Here is a 14,157-nt window from a genome sequence, read left to right on the forward strand (position 1 = left end):
CTGCAACCTATTGCGCAAGTACGCTTCAACCCATCTTACAATTGCGGGATCAATACCAAGTATTAACATTTTTTGTCTGATGACATACTCTATCAAAGGCCTTAGAGAAATCAATTGCTATGACATCGACTTGTTCTTTTGAGTTTATCGCTGTAGCGAAAGCATGAACAGATTCAAAAAGCTGAGTGACGGTTGAAAGGCCTTTTCTAAAACCGTGTTGCGCACATTGGTGTAGCCATGCATAGAACACCCCCCCCCCCCCCGTGCTCCATAAGATCGAAGCTTTTAAAGCTGGAGTTAAAATGTCCGCCACCAGCAAAACAAAACAAAACAAAAACAAACAACAACAACAGCACAGTTGTTTAGCCATAACCACTACGTAAGCAGACCATCAGGTCCCTTAAAAACGAACATTGACGTCATGTAGTTTTAGCAGGCACGTTTTATTTAATTACTATGGCGAATGTTCCTCTTCATGTGTCCTTAAGAGTGTGTCTTGGAAATTAGAAAGAGGACACCGACCATAAAGGAAAATGCCGAATAAGGACATTTCAGTGACCTTGACGAAGCCTTGCACACAATGACGGGAGCCTTGTGGACTAAACTGCGAACAAAGCTCTCCTCAGGGGAGCCGAAACGCATTCTCTAGTTCCCTCTCACTCTCTCTCTCTGCGTTTTTTTTTGTGGATCCCCTTCTTTTTTCTATGTAACTTCCCCAGCAGACGTGCTTCGGTCAAAGCCTCGACATTGTAGGTAGTGAGAAAACAACATCGATGAATTATTTTCAGCCGTGGTCTTGCTCCAAGGACTGCAAGCTAAATACAAATGTATTGCCGCAACGTGAAGAGAGAAGTGGTAATTAAAAGGTTGAGAAAGTAGCAGCAGGTCAGTATTTTTATTTACTGCGCGCCAGAGCGTTCCTCTTCTTTCTTGTTATTGCTTGCTGCATAAAAGCGTGCAGATGCGCGTATGCGCTGTCGTCTTCGTCTTCCTAGCAGTACACAAGTAGCAATATGTTCTCATCGAATAGTGTGACGGCCGATGAATGAAATGTTGCAATGTCTTTACCAAAATGAAAGTGCTGATAAAATATCGCCTGCGTGACCCTGAATGTGCAGTCCCTAAAGACTGATAGAGCTAAGCAAAAAGCATCAGCTTAGCTTTTTTACCAAAATTCACTACATTAGGTCGGTGAAGGTGTGCAAAATATTGCTGCTGAATATTACAAATGCGCGTTCTGACTAGTAGCTCGTGCTGGCCGCACTGCACCGTTACAATGTTCACTGCGATTCAGAGGCACTGTTAAAGAACGAGTATAACGCAACAAATCACTGCCGCAAAAAAAAAGAAAAAAACCAGCGCCCGCGCTAATAGCAGAAGGCCGGAGCTAGCGTTAAACCGCATCTAGCCGGTCTGAGAGCGCCACAAGGTGCCATGAAGTCTCGTCACCTAGACAACCTTGGCTGCCCGGTATTGCTGCGTGCCGGGCGCACAGCGCGGGAAAGGGGTCGACATCGTCTTACATGTCACTTCGTGCGCTGGCGAAAAACCCTCCCGCGTGTGTGCGTGTGATGCGAGTGGCTTCTCGATCGGTTGAGTTTATTAGTCGGTGTTTAGTTTGAAATGTGCCTGCGCTTTGTACTCCACCAGTGTGTTCTGTCAGTGCTGATTATTGCGAAGGTGCACCATCCTAAAGACAGGAACTGTGGATTCATATTGTGGAGCACTCGCAGTGAAATAGTGAGTACCGCTCTCACGTTGTTCCGTTCAGCGCTTTGTTAACTTTGTGAGCACGAAAATAACGCCTTGAAACAATTTTGTTTTCAACTAGTTGATGACAAGTCAGCATTTTTTTACTTAGCGAGAATATTTGTCCGGACTGTTTCACGGGGATGATGGCAAAGTGTGAATGTGGGCAAGTTTTTGTTTGTTTGTTTAGATTGTTTGGAGTACAAAGCAGAGTGAGCGTGCACCGCTGAGGTTCAGCGAAGAAATTGAACGGATTTTTGCGGTGCCCTTTGTTGGCAGCCGTTTTTAACGGGGCCCGCTCGTTATGCACATCAATTTTAGTTTACTAATTACTACATGTGCGGGGACGGCGCCTGTTAGCTCTAAGCATCAACCGTATCTAAGACGCATATGCTTGGGCATATTGGTAGTTCATTTACTCTTTTTTTGTTACTGCACAAAAAGACCGAGAACGGAAAACAAGGTTGTAGGCCCGTGTGCTCAGATTTGGGCGCACGTTAAAGAACCCAAGGTGGTCAAAATTTCTGGAGCACTCCACTACGGCGTCTCTCATAATCATATGGTGGTTTTGGGACGTTAAACCTCACATATCAATCAACGGAAAACAAGGGCGTGATGTCCATGTCGTTCTTTTCGGTTCTCTTTCGTTTTGTGCGGTAACACTACCGTGATAACTCGGGTTGATGCATCGGGTGACAAAACAGCATATTGCTTCTCGTTATAAGCGTCCCGCGAAGTTTGCCTACTTGCTAATACATTCAATTTCGCTAAATTTGTCTTCACCGGTGTTTTCGTTCACCCGCAACATAGCGTGACACTGCCGACAGCCGTGCCTGTGTAGCGGATCGAGCACTGAAGCTGGACTTTTGTTTGAACAGACCTTTCGTCTGTGTGTGTGGTCGAATCGCCTACTTGAACAGCGCAAACGCTTGTTTGAACATAACTGCAAACGTTCGAGCACATTTTGTTGAGATTGTTTCCATCATGTGTAACTTTCAAACTATTCTTGTTATTCAGAGTTTTATTGCCATCGGCTCGCTTTGGCGTTTAACTTCGCTAAGTACTTCAGATATTAAGGGAAGGTATCTTCGCTATGTGAAGCGTATTATTAGTTTTTTTTTGCACAAAAACACTTTAATGTTATGCATACTGCACGGTATCTAATTTTGGCTGCATGTGTTGCAGCCACAGTGTAAGACTGGGCAGCATATTTATCAGGGAGCACAACACGCGCAGCCACTGAACAGCCTACGCTGCCTCGCGAAGGAGTTTTGCTTTCTCAGCCTGCCAGCATGATTGAAACAAATGGCGCTAATTTAGCAGTATGCACTGGTCATTCAGTGAAGGTAACAGGGTCACTTTATTTGAAATTTCCCAGCTAATTTTGCGGCTATGACAAATGTGTTTGAAAAAAAAATCGTGCTGATTTAATGCACCGAAAACAGTGAACTGCTTGAATATTTCGGAGAAAAAAGTTTTTCATCACGTGGTTGCCTTTCAAACTTTTCAGAATGTTGTTTGAGTGTTGTTTGTGAAAAAATATTTTAGAAGTTCCGCTCCTTTTTTTATACCAAGTTTGGTACATGTAAGGTAACGGGGCTTATGTAAGGTGCTTGAAACTCGGCAGTATTAACACAAATTTTCGGCCAGATACGTCTGCACGAATTTAGCCAAAGTGTGTTATGTTTGCATTTTCTCATTGCGATACTGCACTTTGTATAAATATCTGAGCTGTGACTACTTACTTCAAAAAAATATATTTTGATGAAAAATTATTTTTAGATATTTTAGGCTGTTAACCTCTACGGGAAAAGATCACTCATTTCACAAAATTGTCATTTTCGTCCGTACTGAGACGCAATTTGCACCGTGTGGTGCTTCAATTAAAAATCACTTTTTACCTAAATTGAAAGCAAATAAACAGTTCTTTGTATGTGACAAGTTTCATCATTACAATTTCTACTTCAAGGAATAAATTTTGTTTTTAAATTTTTCCATAACGGCAATGGGGAACTTCGAGGCATCGGCTGCCAGATGACCAAATGGCGAATGGGGAACTTGGAACTTCAAAAATCATTTAGGGGCAAAGCTCTTGAGGCCGTGGGTCGTTCCCTCCTGTGTAGTACTACTAGTATTATGTAGTCACTTGATGAGTTGCAAAATGAATAGCGTTAGTGGTTTTCACAGCATATACACGGACAAAATGATGATTCGTGGGGCGAATCGTTCGTCCGTACATTTGTACTTTCGTCCATTTGTCTGTGTATCCATCCGTCCGGGCTTCCGTGTGTCGCTCTGTCCGTGAGTCCGTCCGTCTTTCTGTTCGTCCATACTGGCGTCAGACTGTCTGTCCATCCGTTTGTGCGTCCGGACGGACGAACGCTACGCCCCACTCACCATCATTGACTCCGTGGATTTGCTGTGATCTTTTTCTCAAAACATAAATTGCTATTAGAAAATTTGGCACATGAAAATAACTGTTCATTTTCTTTCGATTTATGTACAAAGTCTATTTTAATTCAACCCCCATATGGTGCAAGTTGCGTCTCATTATAGACAAAACAACTATTTTGTGAAGTTTACGATTTTTTCTCGTAAAATTTGACAGCTTGAGAGGTCTAAAATATTTTTCCTCTAAATATACCTTATGTGGATTAAGTATTCACTCTTCAGATATTCATTCAAAGCGCAGTATTGATACAGAAAAATGCAGATATAACACATTTCGGCTAAATTATTTGAGGCGTATGTGGTCGAAAAATGGTAATAATGTTACTGAGTTTCAAACACTTTACGCAAGCCCTTCACTTGTAGACCAAATTTGGCACGGAAGAAGAGATACTTATGAAATAATTTTTTTCACAAACATCTAGACGAGATTCCGGGATGTTCGGGAGGCAGCCACGTAACCAAAAAAATTTGCGAAATATTCTAGCAGTTACCTTTTAAATGCAGTAAATTCAGCGCGATTTTTTTAGAATACATTTGAGGTGGTCGCCAAAATGACTGGGACGTCTGACATGGAAGAACCCAATAGCCAATTATTCCATTACATAATCGTGTAAATGTGAGCCAGTTCAAGAACACTAGTATCATTCGCTTTTTAATACGTAACTGTACAGTACTTAATTTTACAAGTTACCTGCACTGATTACGTTCTCAATGCGCATGCCGTCATGTATGCTCAGTGGCATTGTGCTTTTGTGCAATACAGATAAAATATGTATCTGTTGCTCGTCGTACTGTTCTCCTTTGAATAAATTAATCGAATGAGTACCATGGTAGATCTGCAGAAATACAATTGCAGCTGTTTTGATGTATACTTAAGCATATAAATTGACATTCACTTAGATTGGTTGATGCATGCAGCTAATGGAACATTATCAACTTGGAGCAGCACCTTTTTATTTGCCTGCGTGAGCAAGGTTAAAAGGTAAAGTAAGGTTCATATCTACGCATGAAAGGCGTAAAGACTTTGCCACAGCGCGTTTTTTATGGCGTTTATTGCTCAGCATACCTTTTCTAGCATTTCTCACTGCAGTGGAGGCCGATGCCACTGAATATGCTTGCTATGCACTCAATTTATACTTACACATAAGAAAGCAGTTAGTTATGCAGGGTGCATACTGTATGTTGCACTCTTTGTGAAATTTCGGTCATTGTTCCTTGTGTATTTATTTTAGGTTTCCAGGATTGAATTTCCTGTACAGAAAGAACAGCTTCGCCCCACTTCTCTCGAAGGCACCAGTCATTTTAGCAGCTGAAGATGATTTTGCCAGCAGTAGTGACGAGTGGTTTTGCAGTTAGAAGTATACCAACACTGACATTACATTATTACAACCCCAAGTACACTACCTTGCCGAATGTTCTCTTTTTTAATGTCGAAATATATACTGCGAGATGTAATAGGTTGTAAATGTGACTCCAGAAACTCGCTTACTCTTTCTACGTGTTTTTTTCTATTGTATAGGTGTCAATCAACGCCATACCTCGCAGTCGTTTTCCCGGCTAGCGCAAATGTTTTTGAAAGTTATGAAAATTTATTGTATTGAAAACAATAAATTTCTAGTACAGAGAGAAAAAAAGAACTTTGTCACGTGAGATATTTCAAAATGTAGCAGAATGCCATCAGAGTCCTGTTTGTCAGGCTTGCAGTTTTTCTATAATAAAGGCAGATGTTAACATATGGTCCTAATTGTTTTTTGCTTCGCCGTTATGTTTGATTGAACCTTACGCTACAGGTTACACCACTACTTGCACTACTGTGGTGTGGTGTGGTGTAATGTGGTGCGCGCGCGCTCGCGCGCGCGTGTGTGTGTGTGTGTGTGTGTGTGTTTGTGTGTGTGTGTGTGTAAGTGCCTTCCGCGTCTTTGTCGTTTTCGGCCAAGTCTACGTACACACATATACACTGGTCTCATGCAGCTCATTCAAGACCACGGCACCTTATTTTATCAGCTGCATGCATGCAGGTATAAGTGCAGTGGGTGAAACCAGTATCTTCCTTCTTCTCTGTCAGCAGCAGAGAAGGTTCATTTCTTCTCCCTGAGAACAATTGAGGCTTGGGCAAGTTGGTGATGCATATTTGATGGAATGAAGTGCTATGAACGGCTCTCCTCAACACACAAGACTAAGCGTCACTCTTGTGTCTCTGCTTTTGTTGTCCCATTAATCACGCTTCATTTTATCAAGTAGGCTTATCCATATAACTGCCATCGTTTCAAAAGGGTTTATAGTGTTGCGCCCCACTCGCGTGGCTGTAGCTTCATCCTACACCCATAGTTTAGAGGTGTTTATAACACCTAATAAAGTAGGATGTAAAACATTATACCCTACGGTTTCGGGGTGTTTCTAAACACCTTATTGTTTTGGGTGTTCCTAGATACCCTAAAAGGGTGTTGCCCATGGAACAAAAAATACACCCTTATGGGTGTAAAATATTTTAAAGTGTACCGTTAAAATCAGACAGACAGAAAAATGCACAATTAGACGGACAGACCAAAATTTTTCCGTCGAAGGTGTGCAAGACATAAAGAAACATAGTACATTTCTTTATGCCCAAGAAAGACTATCGTCTTTATGTTAACTGCCGGCGTCTTACCACGGGGGGAACTCGAACAAACGAGTCGCAGAGCGGGAGGGTATCGCGCTAATGTTGCGTAATTGGTTATGATTTATGAATGCTTATTCAATATTTCGTGTTACAATACTTATTTATTGAGTGAAGGAGAAGCGTTGCCTTCAACGAGTGTTGGAACGCTGACGTCGTATCAGTGCCTACATATACGGGGTGGCCAGTGATCCATAGAAAATATTGGCAGCATATCGACGGAGTGAATGATGGAGAGTAAGGTGAAGCATTCGTCCGTCTATTTGTTCTTTCTTCCGTTCATCCATGTGTCTATCCGACCTTCCGTGCGTGCATCTGTTCGTGCGTCCGTCCCTGCGTTCGTCCATGCATCCGCCCCTGCGTCTGTTCATGCGTCCATCCATGCATTTTTCTGTGTGTCCCTACGTCCATCTATTCAACATTCCAAGTACGACCATCTCGCATCTTTCCATCATATATTCCCCATATAGAAGCACTGCGATCCGGTGGACATTTCAAGGACTAAACGAGAGGTGGCACATGCACATTTTCTTACGGCTTGCGCTTCGGGTCTACCTCCCACCCACAGTGCTCCCACCTTTAACCACCTCGTGTTCATGCTTTATACTAGGGTACTGTATTCATGGCACTGCGGCCCAACGCTCGCTAAACTTTTCTAAAACCAAGGAAGTCAAGCCCGGCGAGTATAACGTAGCAACCTTTCCCTGTCAGATAGTGCTCAATGTACATGCCAATGGCTGCTAAGAGGAACCGAGAGATAGGAAAATTCGGCTTTTAGTTTCTTACGGCTTGCGCTTCGTATCTACTTCCCACCTTCAACCACCTCGAGTTGGTGGTATATACTACTTTATTGAATTCATGGCACTGCGGCTCAACGCTCGCTAAACCTTTCTAAAACTAAGGAGGTTACACCCAGCGAGTATAACGTAGGAACCCTTTCTTGTGAGATAGTGCTCAATGTACATGCCAATGGCTGCTAATGGGGAATGAGAGACAGGAGCATTCCGCTGTTACTTAAGGCGCACGCCACGAATTTTTTGTTGTTCAACAAAGCACAGGAGCAACAAAGCACCGGCACCACCTTGCAGGTCAAAATGTAACACTTGTTACACACTACGACTACGAGGGACGAACGGGTGCCGCTTGAGGAGCTTCGCCCCTAAAAGAAAGAAGTTAAAACTTTTTTTCTTTCTTTCTCCAAGGGTGAACGGTTGTTCAGCTCGAGCAGTCGTGTTTTACTAGCAGACGCTGCCTACGTAGGTCTTGCGAGGTGAGAGGGGGTGCGTGGGGAGGAAACAGTCGGCACGAAACACAAGCAAGCGGCATGGTGCGCGAGCATGCGCAGTGGAAGTGTGAGCATCGCCACCGACGCACGACGCATGACATCGTGCTACTAGAAAACTCTCCGCATTTAAAAATCACAGGCCGTACTTAACACGAGCGTGACTCAACAACTGTTTATTTGCTGGAGTTTGAAGAAGCAATTAGACAGACTATGGGACAGCGTTTATCCTTATTTCCTGATCACAAGGTTGGTCACACTTTGGTGCCTAGGGCATGCAAAACAAACGCCGACGAGAGAGAGGCGTGCTGTGCGAGCCGATGTTGGACGCACCGACTGCGAACGGCACTGCCACCGCCCTGTGAATGACGAGCTATAAAAGCGAAAATTTTGTGCGGTTTACGAGCAATGGTGCCGTGACACGCACTTGTGGAGTGCACGTGGGCCGTTCACAGCATCATCTTGGCTCATATTGTGCATCTACAATGATATTAAATGAACTTGCTGCTTTGAACTTCGCGTTTCATTCACTGAATGCGAGAGAGCAACGGTGCAAGTGGGCCGGCTCATCACAATGGGCAGGTTGTTTTCCGAAAAAAGGTAAGTTCGGGGTGCGGAACATATTGTCACAGTGAAATGTTATTTGGCCTTGTTACTTAGTCAGATGAAGCACCTTGTGATCATTCCTTGCCCGTTTATGTCGGGATACGTGCGCGCGAGTATTGGTCACAGCAGCGCGGGTCGGCTGACTCTGACCATATCGAAAAAAAACTTGGTCGAACCTGAGGTTACGACGCACAAACCGTAAACAGGATGCTATATTTCAAACGATAAATCACCTGTGTCGGGCTCGTCTGTAATTTATGACTTGGCAAGCTACGGTGAGCACAGTGCCATGCACGTACTGCTTTCCGATATTTGTGACCGTCGTACAAGCTAATGGCTGACCACTGCCTCTGGCATCAAGTGCGATGGGCACTGCCACTCTCGTGTTAGAATTCTAACCTTCTATCACTGAGGCACGGAATAGCACACTGCCCAAGCAAAACAGTGAAGCTGTGACGCCAACCATTATCGGAGAAGTAGTCGCGAGCTTCGAAAACACCCACCTTTTACCGCAGGCGATATGAACTAAACTCGCAACCGGGACGACCAACGCTCACTGTCGGCTTCAAACACATTGCATCATTTTCGAAGTGCAACAGCTGTATAAAAATGCCAATGCGGAAGTGCAGCCTGCTCTTGACAACGCGGTCTTATGAGTGGTAATGCAGGCGACATAAGACGACTACGTGACCAAAGAATCCCACAATTGCGCTGCTAAAACACGTGACTTCCGCCACAATTTTCGCTCAGCAGGTCGTACTGCGAGGTCCTATTCTTAGCCTTGCTTCCTCCATAGTGGGGGCTAATGGCTTCCCGGTAATTTGCAAATGGCAGGGCTAAGTGCCAGCCCATTGTTGTAGAACTGTGGGGTTAACCATCGCCCGGCGAGGTGTTATTGGGAGAACTGAATATGAGCCTCTTGAGGTGATCTGTGGGGACTAATGGTTGCCTGGTAAAGTGTAAACTGGAGAATTAAATCTTAGTCTGTTGAGGTGCAACTGCGGACTAATGGTTGCCAGGTAAATATAAGCATGATCACTATTTGATAGTACCGTGAGGCGATGTTTGGGTACTAACTGTTAGACTAGGTGCCTTTGGTCTTGAAAGGCATTAAAGTTTGCGGGCAGCCCCATGAGTCTCCGAAGAGATAAACAGCACAGCATATTGAATGAAATAACAAATTTTATTTCTGGTGAGATACAGAAAAACGAAGCGAAGCTAAAGGCCATTCGGCAGGACGTGGCTTCGCTACGCGAAATGATAAAAGTTCAGCAAACAGTGCTACATTGATTCAAAATACAAGGAGGAGCATACCAAAAACACAGAAATATCTCAAAAGCAAAAATAGGTGACATATAATAACAAAAAAAAGGCTGCATAGACACACAAAATCAGACACCGAGGCTCTTTTCATTACATATTCAAAAAGACACATACTTACTTATTGATATATTCATATAATACACTCATATATTCATGCATACATCTGCCCATATGCGCGTACATACTACTGTATATACACGCGTTTTGTACCTAAACGTGAGAGTATATGTGGAACCAAGTCAGAAGTTTATTGGAAACATGATGTTTACTTTACTCAATAAATGAGGATATGTTTTATGTGATATTTGAATTGCGTTATTGAAAGTTTAAAATTTAATTGTTCACCTAAATGATTCATAAGCTGTGGGGCGTGGTATGCAAAGAGAATTCTATCATGTCCAGTCCTAGTAGTTGAAACGCGAATTTATCGCCTATGGAGCGAGTATTTGAGTGCGCCTTCTTGTGCCGTAATAGTGTGGAGTTTATTTTTATAAATGTAAAGTAATAGCTAGTATTCATACACCTGTTTAGCTTTCAGTATATCATGTTTTAAAAATAGTGGACCGCTAGGCATCTCCCTTAGGTTGCCATATTAATCATCGTATAGGCGGAGAACTTTTTTCTGTAAGATTTCTAGTGAATTTGAATTCTTCTCACTTGTAGCGCCCCATACTAGCATACTAGAATTCAAACGCGAATAAAAAAGAGCATAGTATATCTTTTTTTAGCCAAATTGGTATAAGTGGATTTATTTTAAATATGCACCCAACAGACTTACTTAGTTCGGATGCGAGACTATCAACATGGGTATTCCAAGACAAATTTTCTTAGAACCACACTCCGAGGAATTTTTGTGAGTTAACCTGCTCCAGCCTCTTCTTTTTAAAAAAGATGTTGATGTCGACCTCGTAGGGTTGTTGATTGGCTGGAATACAGTGTACTTACTTTTAGATATATTAAGCATAAGCTTACTTTCATGAAACGATTTTTTTAATTTGAGTAAGTCATCATTTACTTCAGTTTCAAGGTGCATGAGTATTCTACCTGTAAAAAATATGTTGGTGTCGTCAGCGTAAATAATTAATTTTGGGAACTTGGAATGTCACACAGATTAATAATATATGTAATAAATAGTAACGGTTCAAGGATTACACCCTGCGGTACACCATTTTTTACAGTTTTTATTGGGGAAACAAGGCTACCCACCTTAACATATTGTTTTCTTTCAGTAAGGTAGCTTTTTATCAGTTTATCTGCCACGCCCCTTACACCATATTCATGCAACTTAGATATCAGAATATTACTTTTGATTGTGTCAAAGGCCTTTTTCAAGTAAATGAAAAGACCTATGGTGTGGGTTCTGTTTTCCATGTTTTTTTTATCTCCTATCTCCTCTTTCGTATCTAATAGCGCCGACTCCGTAGAGTTACCCTTTTGAAACCCATACTGTGCTTTATTGATTATCAGGTACTTAGTGAAAAAGCATTCAAGTCTGGAGTGCATTATTCCTTCAAATACATTGGAGAGTACCGGTAGAACCGATATCGGGCGGTAGTTCGATAATACATTTTTGACACTCCCTTTATGAATAGGACAAACGTGGGCTATTTTTAGTTCCGAGGAAAAAATGCCGGTTTCTAACATAGTGTTTATTATGTATGAAAACGGGTGTGAAATTACTGACGCTACATGTTTTATCGGGCTGGCTGCCATTTCGTCAACACCTGCAGTAACATTGTCACGTATTTTACAGATTAATGTTTCAAGTTCACAAGGTTTAACTGGAGTAAGGAAGAGTGAGTGTGATAGACGCTTTCTATCTGCTACAGGCGGATCTGTTGCCCCACAAGATGAGTCTGTGAAGTCGCCAGCGTTAACAAAATACTCATTCATGGCTGATAGTGCTTCGGCGTCTGCCTTATCGTCTGCAAAATCAGTGATATTAACATACCCTTTTTTGTTACGTTCAGTTAAGTTAATTACCTCATTCCACATTTTCCTGGGATAATCGTAGATTTTTTCATATGTGTATTGATAATATGATATCCTGGCTCATTCAATTACAGCATTTGGCTTATGGCGAAACTTTTGGTTGCCTTCAAGAAGTGATCGCAATATTTTACAAACGTGTGATACATTTTGTTTTTTTTTTGTATTCGGTCATACAGTGCGTTGTTAATCCACGGCTTGCGTATCTTGTTCTTCGAAGGCTTTTTTGTTAAAGGGAAGGCGTGGTCATATATGCTCTTAAGTTGCTCAAGAAAAAGATTGAAAGCCCGGTTTGTATCTCTTTCTGTGCACACTATATTCCAGTTCGTCGAAGCAACTTCAGCTGGGAATCGGTTTAGTGCGCTATTATTTATTTTGCGATACTGTTCAACGATCTGCTTTTTATTTTTTGTTGAATGTAATGATAAAAGACAAAATATGGGTAGGTGTTCACTTACATCGTATGACAATAACCCTGAAAGACATTTTGTGCTTGGAAGATTTGTGACACTTATATCAAGCAGCGTCGAAGACTTTTCCGAAATGCGACTAGGCCTTGTTATCGTGTTTGCGCATGCGTATGATTTCAAAATTGACTGCAGTTGTTTAGAGCTGGGAGAATCGCCTAGCATAATAACGTTGACGTCACCAATAATTAAAAAAGGCATGCGCATTGTGTGTAGCTTTTGTAGGAGAGTATCTATGTAGTCAAGGAATTCGTGCTTTTTACCAGCTGGTGGCCGATACACCACGACAACAATTACGTTAGTAACTTTGACTACAAGACATTCAATGCACGGTGAATTGTACGAGAGAACATCAATTACTTCATTATTTAGTTGTTCTTTGACGCGTACAGCGATGCCTCCGCCTCGACCGGAATGACGTACCAAGCCACTGTAAGTATAACCAGCAAATCTTGGCAGGACATTATTTGGTGTTAGCCAAGTTTCGAAAAATGTTAGGGCGGCAAACTTTATTGCTAAAGAGTCGAGAAAGTCATCAAAATTTTCATTTTTGTTCTTGATACTTCGAGCGTTTAGATACAGGACACAAAAAGTGTGCGAGCTTTGATTAACCAGCTTGTTGAAACCGCTTATGTCATAGTACTGGCTATTGACAAGATCCATTTCGAAGTCTCGTTAGTATAAGGCTTGAGTGGAAAGTCTACATTGTCATTTTTGCAATATCTGCAGGCTCAACAATCTTTATCTCAGACGACTCTGTTTTGTGCGCAAACACCTTGCCACCGTTTGCCCACACGAACTTCCATTTTGTTTCTCGCCTCTTAGCAACTGCTAAGCCGAGCAGCTGCCTCGCGTGTTTGGTTAACTTCTCATTCACGTATATGGGCTCATTTGATTTGAAACCCATATCTTTCGCAGACGGCCTTTTCATTCGTGCTTTAGTTAAGACAGCGTTCCTTCTGTCACGTCGGACGAAACGAACGATTACACTCTTGTCTCCAGATCTGCCAACAGGTATTCTATGACACGTGTATATGTCTGATGCCAAGATTTCTTCCTCATTGGCATCGCCAAGCTTCTTTACAATTTTTATTGGGTCTTCATCACTAGGGATACCTTTAATTTTCAAGTTATTCGCACGAGTGTACTGCTCGAGCTCATCAACCTTACGTTGCAATTTCTTGTTTTCTGTTTCAAGATGGTCGTTTTTTTTTGTCTAGCATGTTGCAGCTCTTCACGAGGCAACTTAAATTCATCTGACAGATGCTTAACGTTGTCACAGACTTCGCTACAAAATTTTACAGTTTAGCGTATATCTCTTAGTTCAGCTCGCATTTCACGGCGGAAATCATCGAAAGCTTTTGTCATCTCCTTTGTCATGATGGAAACAGTCAACTTCAAATATACAAACACATACCTACAGCCCGGCAGCCGCGGAAAGGTCTACCGAGAAAACACTATAGGAAAGGTTTTGCTCACCTGTGTAAATGAACAAATATAAGTGCTGCGAAGACCAAGAGCGCTGCTGCCAAACAGAGGGGGCCGACACAGGAAAGCCCACTTTGTAGTTTTCTCGGATGACGTCGCTGGCGAATCCCCGCGCCGGCGCAGAGCGTCAACAGCGGATCTTGATG

General features: G+C 42.4%; 1 long non-coding RNA gene across 1 annotated transcript; it reads left to right on the forward strand.

Moving 5' to 3' along the window:
- The first annotated feature begins 1,518 nt into the window (after positions 1-1,518).
- LOC142814082 (uncharacterized) lies at positions 1,519-5,940 on the forward strand. Its single transcript, XR_012894802.1, has 2 exons — positions 1,519-1,740; positions 5,433-5,940. It is a non-coding gene; the product is annotated as an uncharacterized LOC142814082 (long non-coding RNA).
- Positions 5,941-14,157: the final 8,217 nt, after the last annotated feature.

The sequence above is a fragment of the Rhipicephalus microplus genome, chromosome 4, assembly GCF_043290135.1.
Source record: "Rhipicephalus microplus isolate Deutch F79 chromosome 4, USDA_Rmic, whole genome shotgun sequence".
Classification (NCBI taxonomy): domain Eukaryota; kingdom Metazoa; phylum Arthropoda; class Arachnida; order Ixodida; family Ixodidae; genus Rhipicephalus; species Rhipicephalus microplus.